Below are 12895 nucleotides of genomic sequence, written 5' to 3'. Positions count from 1 at the left end.
GAACAATTGTGACTTATAATTATAATTTCCGCTAAAATTATGCTACTATAATAGATGGTTTAATTTTTTTCCCAACACATTTCATTACGAGACTGGAAACAGATATACATATAAATACATATGCAACACATCTAAATTCATACGCTTTATATATATATATATATATATATATATATATATATATATATATATATATATTATAATTAGTGACAAACAAAGAAATACATATTGAAACAGCTTTTAAATCATATGTTATCTATATAATTATAGACAGCGTCACGTACAAAGACTTAACAATTAGCATAGCAGGTATAATCAGTGACAAACAAAGAAATACATATTGAAACAGCTTTTAAATCATACGTTATTCCTTTACCATATACAGAAAGGAAGACTCACACACAATACATATAATTAAAAACTTATGTTCAATGTCTTAGTACATGTTTGTTTTTTTATTGAAATATTGTGACCATATCGTATTTTACCATTCTTTAGAATAATTATGTTGGTCGAGTCAACTCCACCTTTAAATGATACGAGACCGGTTTCTACGTTCGAGCGATCATTTCTATGTTAGTTTAAATTTGTTGTTAGTTTAAATTGATTGGTAACTTGTGTAGGTATCATCGAGGAGTGTAGTGATGTACAAATCACATTGACCACAGAGTTCAGAGTGGGAAGACGCATTCTTCAGGCATTTATTTCACGTACAGAATTCATTAGTTTTATCTTCTTTTGTAAACAGGTATGTTCAAGTATTTGTCTACTTACTTGGTTCATTTGTCACAGTTTGCCGTATTTCTTATACGAGTAATTCTCTTATTTTTCGACCTAAAGTTGTAGTTTTTGAACTTTGGTATAGTTGCTATTTTAACATTTTATCACTATTCTTTGTTTGTACTGTATCACGTAATCCACTTACAGTTTCACCAATGGACGAACGAGGCATGATTGGATTGTGTGAGTGAAGAGATAGTATTCAGAACCACATTTTGGTAAGTGCATGAGCCGTATGAGTTGTGTACGTGATTATGTAATGATGTTCATTGCAAATGTTATCTGTTTTATGTATTTCTGTGTAATGTTATTGTATGCTGCATGTTCTGTAATGTTCATATTTATAGAAGATGCATTTTATGTGAAATTGTATTTTTCCATATCTGCTATGTTAATGTCAATATGGCCACTAGATTGAACTACAGTACAGCCAAGACAGAACAAACATATTTCGCGATCCGCAGCGGCAAGGTGAAATGAGTCGATGCCGCATCAGCTGTTGAAGCCGCGTCAGTATGCGGCAGCAAGTTGAATTTCACCGCGAAGCTTTGCATCTTTCCGCTGCGGCATGCCGAGGCAAGCCTCGATCCGCGACATGACGCCAAGTCGATGCGTACATATAACATAGTTAAATAAAAAAGTGTGCTGTTGTGTTTTTAGTGAGTACATTCCCGTTTATAGACAAATTGTAGTAATCCTGAAAATTTAACAAAAATCGAAGTCATCAAAACAAAATACGATAATCAAGGGCATGTATTAATTCAATTTCAATCATTATTTATCTTTGTCATTTTTAGAATCGGCTTAAGTAGTTTAAGTTACTTTGTGTGCGTCTATTAACTGCTCCGTCTCATTATTATTTTATATTGAAGTGATATTATGGGCATTTTTCACTGTTGAATTGAACTGAAAAGAATAAACAGGTCACACTAGTTAGTGAAAATGTGGTTACTGACAATTAGCTGCAACTCATCTTGCTACTGGCTGTTTATAAAATTAGATATTTTTTATGACTGTACATTCTTCTAAGCAGAAATGATCCGTAAAACAAAATAGTGTCTTTGTGTCGTTTGAACGAATCTGCACTAAACTAAATTCACATTGTAAATCGAATATTTTCTGTCGTAAGTTGGGAAAAACGAAAGTACGGTTGATATACAAATGCAAAATGTTTTATGTTAGCTATACTGATTTCTTCAAAGCATGTTAAATAATAAAGTGTTTCACTGCAACATTAACCGCGCACCCGGGAAAATCGTAGAAGTAAAACAATATGAATACATTGTATAAAAGTATCCCGCTATGCGCATGCATTATTAAACTGTAGAAAAGAAGAAAATATTTATTGAAGCTTGGGAGTTCTGTGTGGCATCAGATTGTAAAATGTAATGCTTAACGTACCTGACTTGGCAAAATCCGTCATTTCCAATTTCAGGCGCTGCTACTTGTCGCTGTTGTAATTGATACAATACTTATTAATAATCGCAACCTTTATCTCTTTTTTTAAAAAGGTTGTGTCAGAACTCCATTATTGCATCTTACAACATCTTTGTTATCATTTTAATAACTGTTTTTCTAAGTTACTACATGTATTGTAAGTAGACTTTCAATTATAAATTATGTTGCGTAAACACTAAACCATGTGAGTAAATAAAGTTCAGGATTATTCCTGAATTCAGGATTTAGGCCCTAAAAACTGCTTTTGATATTGAACGTGCACTCAGTCACTTGTTCCAGTTCTTATGTGTATTACTTTTATTATTAACAGATTGAGCTCAACGGAGTGTACACTGTGCAGTGGGGAAGCGGGAAGCAGGTTGGGCTTGCATCTGCGCTAGCACAGGGAAAGAAGGATGCAATGGAACAAGAAATGACAACACGGATTACCACTTTGTCTTCCCGGACGAGAAAACGGAAGGCCGTCGCCAAAATCACTAAGGTCACCAAGAAAAGAGCCGTATTGGTGTCTGTTGGCTCGCCAAGGGACGACCCACAACCAACAACATCTGCACAAACAACATCACCTGTCGCCCCGGCTACCACCTGTATAGCCGCAATGCCAACCAGCGCCACAACAACTTCGAGACAAGCGAAGCCAACCAACACCACGCCAAGAACTTCAAGACAAACAACGCCAACCAACGCCACAGATACGACGAGACCAGCAACCCCAGCCATCACCATGGACACGAGACCAGCAACACCAGCCATCGCCACGGACACGAGACCAGCAACACCAGCCATCGCCACAGACACGAGACCAGCAACACCAGCCATCTCCAGGCCAATCATCACTAGACCCACGTCTGCCAGAAGAGTAAGTGCAACAATGGAACCCGGCAGCGTGGCACATATTCTTGTGCTGCTAAACCGCATGGAGGCATACATGGCGGATCAGGCGAGAGCCATGATCAGCATTGGAAAGCGCTTAACCAAATTGGAAGCGGCAGTGGAGCGGTTTGAGGTGTTGTTGGCCAGTCGACAGCCTTTGCAGCCTCTATAGCCTCTGCATCCTCTGCAGCCTATACTGCCCGACCCAGACCAGGAAAATCAGATGCCTGAAACCAGCCTTGTTGACAAGGCGATAGTGGACGCCATAAACAGGGAGGCAAACAATGAGGCCCATTTTGCCTGTCTACTCCTTCCGCACGTGTTCCAAGAGTTGTTTGGCATTGACAAACTTCGGCTGCTGTTTAACTGGAATGGGGCGGCCAGGAAACAGGTGCTGGATGCCTCCAGGAAGGCTTACATAGAAAATATGACGAAGTTTTTCTACCCGGACGCAAGATCCATGTCGGGTTGGACGGCCGTAGTCCTGCGCATCAATGAGCGCCTGAGGAGAAAAGAAAAGAAAAATCAGCAAGGAACAGAACGTTTGCTTGAGGAAGGACTGGGCCAGCTGTCGTTTTTTAATATGTAAATCAACCCAGAACATGGAAATGTGTACTGTGTGACATTATTGAATATTAAATGTATGCAAATTGTGTTATTGGTCGAAAAATCAGACTGATCATAGATGTAAAATAATTGATAAAGCTCCTGAAACACAAACATAAAAAAACGCTATTTCAATATAAAATTAAGTATGTTGATAATGTGTTATGATTTATGCAATCAAATAACAATAGCTATTTGTAATAAAGATTTTTGCCATTTACTTCCGACTTTCGTTGTCCTTGTAACACTGCTTGAATAAAACAGCCAAACACTGAAAATGAAATACAAATATGTTAATAACAAATTACCGGTAACGCTACATCGTGTTTAGAAGCGGTTACCACACACGTTATAATTTACTTCCGACTTACTCTGTCCTTGTAACACTGCTTAATAAAACAGCCTTACACTGAAACGGGAATAAAAATATGTTACTACATGTACATGTACATACAAACACATAAACGCTACATTGTGTGTATATAGGAGCGGTAACCATTATATTTTGCAAATATCTAATTAAATGCTTCATTTAGAATAAATATTGATATATTTAAAGACGTGATATTATATAAATATTCTGTAAAGCATCATATAAAAATCAAATCCGCTTATTAAAGTAATATTATGGGCATATTTTACTGTTGAACTGAGCTGAAAAGAATTAACAGGTTAAAATCATACATGACTCATCCAGTCCTCTTAAACAAAAGGATCCGCAAAACAAAATAGTGTCTTTGTGTCGTATGAACAAATCTGCACTTAACCTAGATTTACATTGTAAATCGAATAATTTCTGTCGTCAGTTGTCAAAGTACGGTTGATATTCAAATGCATTATTTTCCTCTTTCCTGGATACTGTTTTAGTATGTTGATGCAGCATTAACAAATATAAGTGAAAACACAAACAATAAACAACGGTTGCGATAGGCAGCTATAAACTGTACGATGCCCATGATATCACTTTATAACATGAAACTAATAACTATGAAAGTGGCGTAAATTTAGGTTTCTATGCTACACAAATGAACATGTAGATGTATATCTATTCACTTGATTCGCCGCGTACGTATGCGGCAGATTCACACCGCGAAAGTACGCGATGTTAATACAGACTCGGCGTCGTTGCGCAGAGCGATGCCGAGTGCCGTAGCGACTCGCTGCGTGTACACACGATTCGGCCACCGCGTACTAATAATCTTGCCGTGGCGTAGCCGCGGATAATGTTTGTTCCGCATTGGCTGTACTGTAGCATTCATGTTTTATCTAGTCGTGTATTATGCATTATATTAAATAATGTATTATCATTATTTCCAGATTGCGGAATCTCTTTCCTCAAGAGTAACTTCAGTATCACGTTATAACGTTTATGATCAATGGTGAACTAATTAAATATCTAAAATACATATATATAGTTTTAATCTTCCCCCTGAACTCTGGATTACAATATTCTACAAAAACATACTCATTTCCTCTATATATGTGTCGCATAATTGGTGTATTTCATGTATATTCCTTGTTCGGTGTAACTGAATACATAATATCTGTCTTCATGAAGAAATGCATAAATGGGCATCATATGTCGTCGTCAAATTAGACGAGAAAAATGCACCAAGTTATTGCCCATGGCTGGGTTCACTAATTAGTTATGTCTATGGTAAGCACATGCAGCACTGTTAATTTGTGTATATTTTCATGTTAAATGACAGGTGAACTTTTATATATGCAGTTAAACAAACGTGGTCTCGCTTAATTATTGGCATATATATGCACAAGATATGTAAGTCACACATAAAGCCATCCCGTATCAGGTAATTCAACTCATGTTAAAGTCAATCATCCAGACAGCCGTCACCCAATTTATTTGTCCATTATTGTATAAATTGGCATCTGCGTTGTATGAAGGGAGTCCTAAGTTTGATAATCGAGTAGAGTAGTCACGCTTTCTTGACGTGGTGGCCACCGCGATGTAAAATTGTACTTCATGAACATTAGAAGCGTTGTGTTATAAATTATTTAACAGAAATAAATCTCGATGAAAAAGAAATGAACTTTAGTTGTTACTGTGTGTTTTCCACGAACGATACATAATTACGTGACACAGTACATTTTATGGTGCCGTGATCAGGATGAACCAGAAGTGCCACTCATTTAAACGACCAACAAGGAAAAAACCAACGCGACATGGAAAACGGAGTACAAACAACACTATACGGAATCACAGGCCAACGTGAAAAAACAACGCAACATGGAAAACGGTCAGTGTTTTCATAAATTATGGCAAACAGGGTTTTATGTCAAATTTTATAAAGTAAGAAATAAAACGTAAAACAAAAGCGTCATGACAACGAACTTTTTCAGAAGCGTTTTAAAGAATTTTACGAAGTTAAGTGTTTAAAGAAATAATTAATCATGTACGAAGAAATTATGCAAGTATCAAAAACATACAGTTTTTCATTGATCTGTAGTTTTTCTAAAATATCGGGAAATTAAGAATAAAATAAATAAAAAAGAAAGTAATTTAAATTTCCAGAATTTTCGGAGTTATAGAAATAATGAAAATTAGAGGCGAACAAATCATTGAGAATATTTAAAGAATTTTATATAAATTGTGTATGATTATAATATAGATTGTATACGAACGTGCGTTTTTTTTGCTCACAAATCCATTTTAAATTGTTTGTATTTTTTGTAAAATTCCATTTAATTAAAACGTACAAGGAAATAATAATATCTTATATAGTTTTGTTTATTATTTTAATAAAGAAACTTTGGCGGTGGTTTTATTTGTTAACATAAGAGAAAAAACTCGGAGATGATACAAATATTCAAAGAATTTACCTAGTATTTAACATTGGCAGAATTAAGAATTTAGGAATTTAGATTATTTAAGACAGTTTTGTTTATTATTTCAATAAAGAAAATAAGGCGGGTTTTGTTTATTAGAATGATAAAGAAAATTCAAGAGGACGAATAAATAAAATTATTGGGAAATTTAAAAATAGTTTTCCGAATTGTAAAAGATAGAAAATAGGAAATAAGAACAGTAATGGTAATTGCGAATATGAATAGGACAGACACTTAAAAATTTTTTTATGTAAATATGTATATACGTCATTGTGTTGATGCAAATATATGTAGGATATCGGTAATAATGAAGGTCTTGAGTAATTTTAAGTAAGAATTTAATGCGATCTGACGCGTATAGCGCAGTTAAAATATAACGATATGTACGCATTAAATTTCTAATATAATTGTTTAAGGGTTACAATTATATTTTATGAGCACGGCTGACTGATCAGCGTTCGGACATACCGAGCCCGAGGTTCTGATAACCTTAGCGTCCTCATGAGTAAGAGAATTTATCCCTGTGCCATCGAAGCAAATTACGCTATGGACAGAAGATGCGATGTCGCATAAGAATTATTTGAGTAGTTCGATAAGGAGCAAAGACCTGAATTTTGAAGTATACCGATACGTGTTCTTATATTATGAATGCATATATATAAAAGTCTGCCTTGTCATATTTGCGCATTTTTACAAGTGCACAGGTCAAACATGTCAATAAATCTATGCCCAACGGCAAAACTATAGTGATAAAGACGAGGTTTATGAAACCATGATATGAACAGGTACGTCTATAATTACCCATTACTCTAGGTCAATAAAGTGGCGCGCGCCTGTCAAAAATTTACTGGCTGCACGTGCGTAAAATGACAAAATACCAAATAGTCGAAATAGTAATGATATTATGCCTAAGGCGGTACACAAGTCATATTAAGTAAATGGCTTGTCAGATGTCAAACTGTCATGTACTTATCCGAAGTATGTTTTGAGGAATTGACTAATATTTTTTTGTTGTAAAAAATTTTTTTTTTGAATAAGATATCACAGTAAGTTGTCATGACGATATTTAACAATAACTAAGGGGATATTTATAAATGTTTGCCATGATTTTGAACAACTGATACTTGTATCACCACGACACAGATAAAAATATCGAGATTTGAAGACAACGCCGAAGAAGAGCGACTTCGCGAGACAACGCCTTCCACAACGAATAGAAGAAACAAACAACATAATTAGAATGGAACATCACGGCGTTTACTCTCAAAGTGAATACCTGGTTCTATCGCTAAAAGAAGACCAACGCCAGAAGATTTCGAAGGACAACAAGTGACGCAACACTGGACACAATACTTGTGACGTTAAACACTATAGAGTAGATGCAGCCGTTCAACTGTTTGACGTGCGTAGATAACGCATTTGGAATGATACTTCCGAGGCCTAAGACATCAAGGAGAACACTGCTATAGTTAATACCTCGTGAGCATTATGGCCAATAGAAGATCTTAATGTCCCGAGAGAAACGAAGACGCTGGGACCATCAACAAACGTACAATCAACAACAACAGAAACAACAATGCGATCACAAAGGTTTTAACAGACGTCACAATTGATAAGCAACGCGGTACGCATCAACACCATATCCAGAGACAACATCACGATGGATTCAACAACAGAAACAACGACGTGATGACGGCTGGTTCAGCGACAAAAACAACAGAAACCACGATGACATATCCAGCCTCGATGTGAACCTTGATACGCAGATGAGTGCAACCGACCACGTGCGATTTGCCTACACAGCTTGGCGATAGATAGAGCTTCTTCACGACAGCAATGGTAGATAACATCACCCATGAATCAACATAGACAGAAAACAACAAACCAAGACATCTACTTGACAGCAACAGGTACATATTCAACCCGGGCAATACCTACTTCGAATGGACAGCACAGGAGGTCACTAGTCAAACAACGCCTGTAGTGTTACGTGGACAATCGATCAACGTCATTTAACATTGATACATGATATTGTAAGACACTTGTCATTCAGGATTTGATCTTTCTAAAGATTTTAAATCATAAAATATAAAATCTTTCTTTAATGAAAATGAGGTGTGTCGCATAATTGGTGTATTTCATGTATATTCCTTGTTCGGTGTAACTGAATACATAATATCTGTCTTCATGAAGAAATGAATAAATGGGCATCATATGTCGTCGTCAAATTAGACGAGAAAAATGCACCAAGTTATTGCCCATGGCTGGGTTCACTAATTAGTTATGTCTATGGTAAGCACATGCAGCACTGTTAATTTGTGTATATTTTCATGTTAAATGACAGGTGAACTTTTATATATGCAGTTAAACAAACGTGGTCTCGCTTAATTATTGGCATATATATGCACAAGATATGTAAGTCACACATAAAGCCATCCCGTATCAGGTAATTCAACTCATGTTAAAGTCAATCATCCAGACAGCCGTCGCCCAATTTATTTGTCCATTATTGTATAAATTGGCATCTGCGTTGTATGAAGGGAGTCCTAAGTTTGACAATCGAGTAGAGTAGTCACGCTTTCTTGACGTGGTGGCCATGTCGGCCACCGCGATGTAAAATTGTACTTCATGAACATTAGAAGCGTTGTGTTATAAATTATTTAACAGAAATAAATCTCGATGAAAAAGAAATGAACTTTAGTTGTTACTGTGTGTTTTCCACGAACGATACATAATTACGTGACATATTATACTCTTAAGGGTGTAAATATTACTTTTGTTTATAAACAAGATCACAGACAGAACCGTAAATACTCTAAGTTTTCGGACACTAAGTTTACCGACAACCCCCTTTTTGGCCAAAATTATTATTTTTCGTGACTCCTCATTTTTGGACATGCGCGTTATTGTCTATCATTAATGACTCTAAATTTTGGGACAGAATATTTTACAGCGCTACTTTCCCAGATCTGCACTGTATTCACTTATCTCATGACACTCAGTATTTTCTCAATCTTTACCAACTGAATAAAGAGGAATGAAAACTAGGAATGAAAACTATAGAAGCACCTAAGGGGTTAAATTTGCCAGTATCGTATGAGTGTATTTCAATTTTAAATCCGAAAACGGAAAGGACATTACAAACAAAGGCATGACTGTTTGTAAAATTGAAATTATATACATAAGTGTTTCTACTTCAAACTTTAGAAGACACTTGGAAAGAAAACACCCCCATGTTAAACCTCTCAATCTAATAAAACAATGGTTTGCAAATGATCATCCAAAGCTTCTGAAAACAAGTGCAAAGGATGCCAATGAAAAAACAATGGTGTCAATCCACACTTGATAAAAGTAGTGAAAATCAGCCACAAATATCCACCCAAAAAGCAAGCAAATTTCCTTGTGCTATTGCAAAATTTACTGTCAAGAACTTAAAGCCAATTAGTGTAGTGTCCAATGAAGGTTTTTGGAATATTCTTTAAGAACTTCAGCCAGGGTATGTTGTACCTTCTGCGTCTCATTTCAGTCAGCAAGTAATCCCAAATTTGTACGATGGGACTTAGTCAAATGTGTTGAAATACATCAAAGATGCATCAGCACTTGCCACAACAACAGATGGGTGTTCCAGTCCTTCCACGGACAGCTATATCACCATTACAGTGCACTGCCTAAATGAAAACTTTAAATGACCTCATTTGTGCTGCAAACACCTGAAACTTCTGTTAGCCACACAGCTTGAAACTTGTCTGAAGTTTTGAATTGTGCACTGAAAGAATGGGGCTTAATTAAAGAAAGCCTAAAGCCCAACGTAACAACAGACAATGCAGCATATGTTTTTTGTTACGCTGTTAGTAACTGATGGTGTATGGGATATGATATACACCCTCAGTAATTTCATATCATACGAGAGTGAAGTTAGAAGTTACATAAGTTAGAAATTTATAGAATATTCAGTGACTAATCTATATAATCTGCACTGACTTAACTGTTTGGTGACATCTTTTCTGAGCGTTGTTCGAGCCTGATTCTGATAAAGTAAACTGAACTGAATTGTTAGCGTGCTGAACCAAGTATTAAATTGGACGAAAATCCACTTCAATGGTGGAATTCCAAGGGAAATACCCACAATTAGCACCCATCGCCAAGAAGTATTTAGTGACTCGAGCAACTTTAGTTGCACGCAAAGATCCTGCTTGAAAAGTGAAAATGTTGATATGTTGCTGTATTTGAAAAAGAACTAACCGGTAGTAATTTGACTTGTATAGAATCGTTTACGCTGAAGTTTTGTTATAATTGTTTATAATTATGTTTACTTTCCAGTTTTCTAGTCTCCAGTCATTTTCCATCTTATAGATGTCTTAATTAAGTCTTGCTATCGTGAGATAAGACTTTGTTTACAATTTTATACATCTAGTTACATTTTTCACAATTATAGTAGACAAAGATGCAAACTTTGGTTCTTAAGCAGTCTACATTGTGCATTTTAGCCTTTTAATGTGATTGCCTAATTTAAAGAAAATAATATGTTAACTCTGGTTATAACATATCAAAATAACATATCTATTCCCATGATCTGTGAATTCTCTATTTGTTCTAGTCATTTGATTCTAACAGATACACCTATATTCTTCAAGAGAAAGCATACCATAGCAGTGTTTTTTTGCTTGAAAGGGTTATTATATTTTATTTGCCGTTTATTTTGCTGAACTTTGTCTTTATATATCCATTAATTGAGGTTTTATCAATCACAGTTTACAATAAATTCATTTATTACTATAAAGAATGTGGTAATTCCACATAAAGAATACTTTTTTGTGCAGTAAATAAGTCTCATTTCACTCATTTTTTTAATGTATCTGACATGTTTAACTTTAAGGAAAATTAATGTTTTATTGTAGTTTACATTTTTTTTTAATTAATCTTATAAATACTTGACCTGACCCAAAATTACCTGTACTTTGAAATACACGAAGACATTTTATGACCCGTGGGAGCCCTAGTTCAGGCAGCAAACCAGCTGAGAAGGGTATGAAATGCTTTAAATTAAAGCCACACATATTATTTGGCATAGTTAAATTAAGTATAAATAAGAAACATATTTTATCTATGCCAATTAAAATATATCTGGTGTATAAATTCGTCTTTTTTTGCACTTTAAAACTTAAAAATAATCGCGTTGTCGTAATGCACGTATACATCTAGAAATGCTACTTTCTGTTTTAAAAGCTGTACTGTTTGAAAAATAATAAATTACTTGCTAAGAAGGCTATAGATTTAATGACAATTTTGCACACTTTCAAATTGCATCTATATGTATTGATTAACACGTATTTCATTTCAAAGTCAGAGGAAAAGGTATGCGGCTTTAAGTTTCTTCTGGGTAATTACATACCTTACACCGGTATATATGCTAACTAATATTGAGTTGTTCGAAAGCACTGCAAAATGGTTTAAAAGAATCCCAGTAGTTTCTCACATTGATCAAAGTAGACCATATCCAAGATTGAACCTGTGGCCTTTCCACTGCAAGTTTTAGGCTTCCATGAATGATGTTTTAGCTCACCTGAGCACAAAATGTCTAAGTTTAGTGTTCTGGAACGACTGTTCCATTTATTTCTGTTTTCGATTCATCCCCGAGCCGTGTCGGTTTTTGTATCGATGCTTTAATAATAGTATAATGTAACCTAGTATTGAACCGGAAACGTCTGGTCGGGCATCCCGCACATTTATTTTCTTGTAATTTCATGGCTTTCTTTAGTCCACACAGTGTAAGGATATTGTATATATATATTGTTAATTTAGTCATATTGGTAATAATGTTCATTTTGCATAAGTTCAGAGTTTCTTCTTGAATATTTCATAGTAAAATTTACCATTTTCAAGATTCGTACTCAAACCTATTCGTACTTGTGTTAGGTTTATATGTTCTTTAAACAACTGGTACACGTTAAAATAGATATTGTATTGTAATATCACTAGTCATAAAAGTATTTTAATAAGTCTACGTCATTCTAAACCTGTTTTCTGTGTATTTTCAGTCTTTTACCAACTTTTTGGTCGTAACGTCTACTACGATTAAAACGGTTAACTGGCAAGGCGTTGTTCTTTGAATTTGTATGATTCCACCAATTCCTGAACTATGGCCCATTACAGTAAAAGAACTGTATAAGAACTATACAACCGCCATAAAATATGACCACAAGAACTAGTTCACGTATCAAAAAGTTAACACAACCAGCGATGGAAATTTACGAAGAAAATGTTCAAAAGTTCAAAAACACTGTTAATCCACTTTTTGATGAAATTGAATCTATTACTCTAATTGATATAC

At 35.2% G+C, this 12895-nt stretch overlaps 1 long non-coding RNA gene across 1 annotated transcript; it reads left to right on the top strand.

Annotated features, from left to right (window-relative positions):
- Positions 1 to 12156: 12156 nt before the first annotated feature.
- On the top strand, positions 12157 to 12659 carry LOC127871043 (uncharacterized). Its single transcript, XR_008045068.1, has 2 exons — positions 12157 to 12332; positions 12603 to 12659. It is a non-coding gene; the product is annotated as an uncharacterized LOC127871043 (long non-coding RNA).
- Positions 12660 to 12895: the final 236 nt, after the last annotated feature.

The sequence above is a fragment of the Dreissena polymorpha genome, chromosome 3 (assembly GCF_020536995.1).
Source record: "Dreissena polymorpha isolate Duluth1 chromosome 3, UMN_Dpol_1.0, whole genome shotgun sequence".
Lineage (NCBI taxonomy): Eukaryota > Metazoa > Mollusca > Bivalvia > Myida > Dreissenidae > Dreissena > Dreissena polymorpha.
This window is presented reverse-complemented; position numbering and strand designations above follow the sequence as displayed.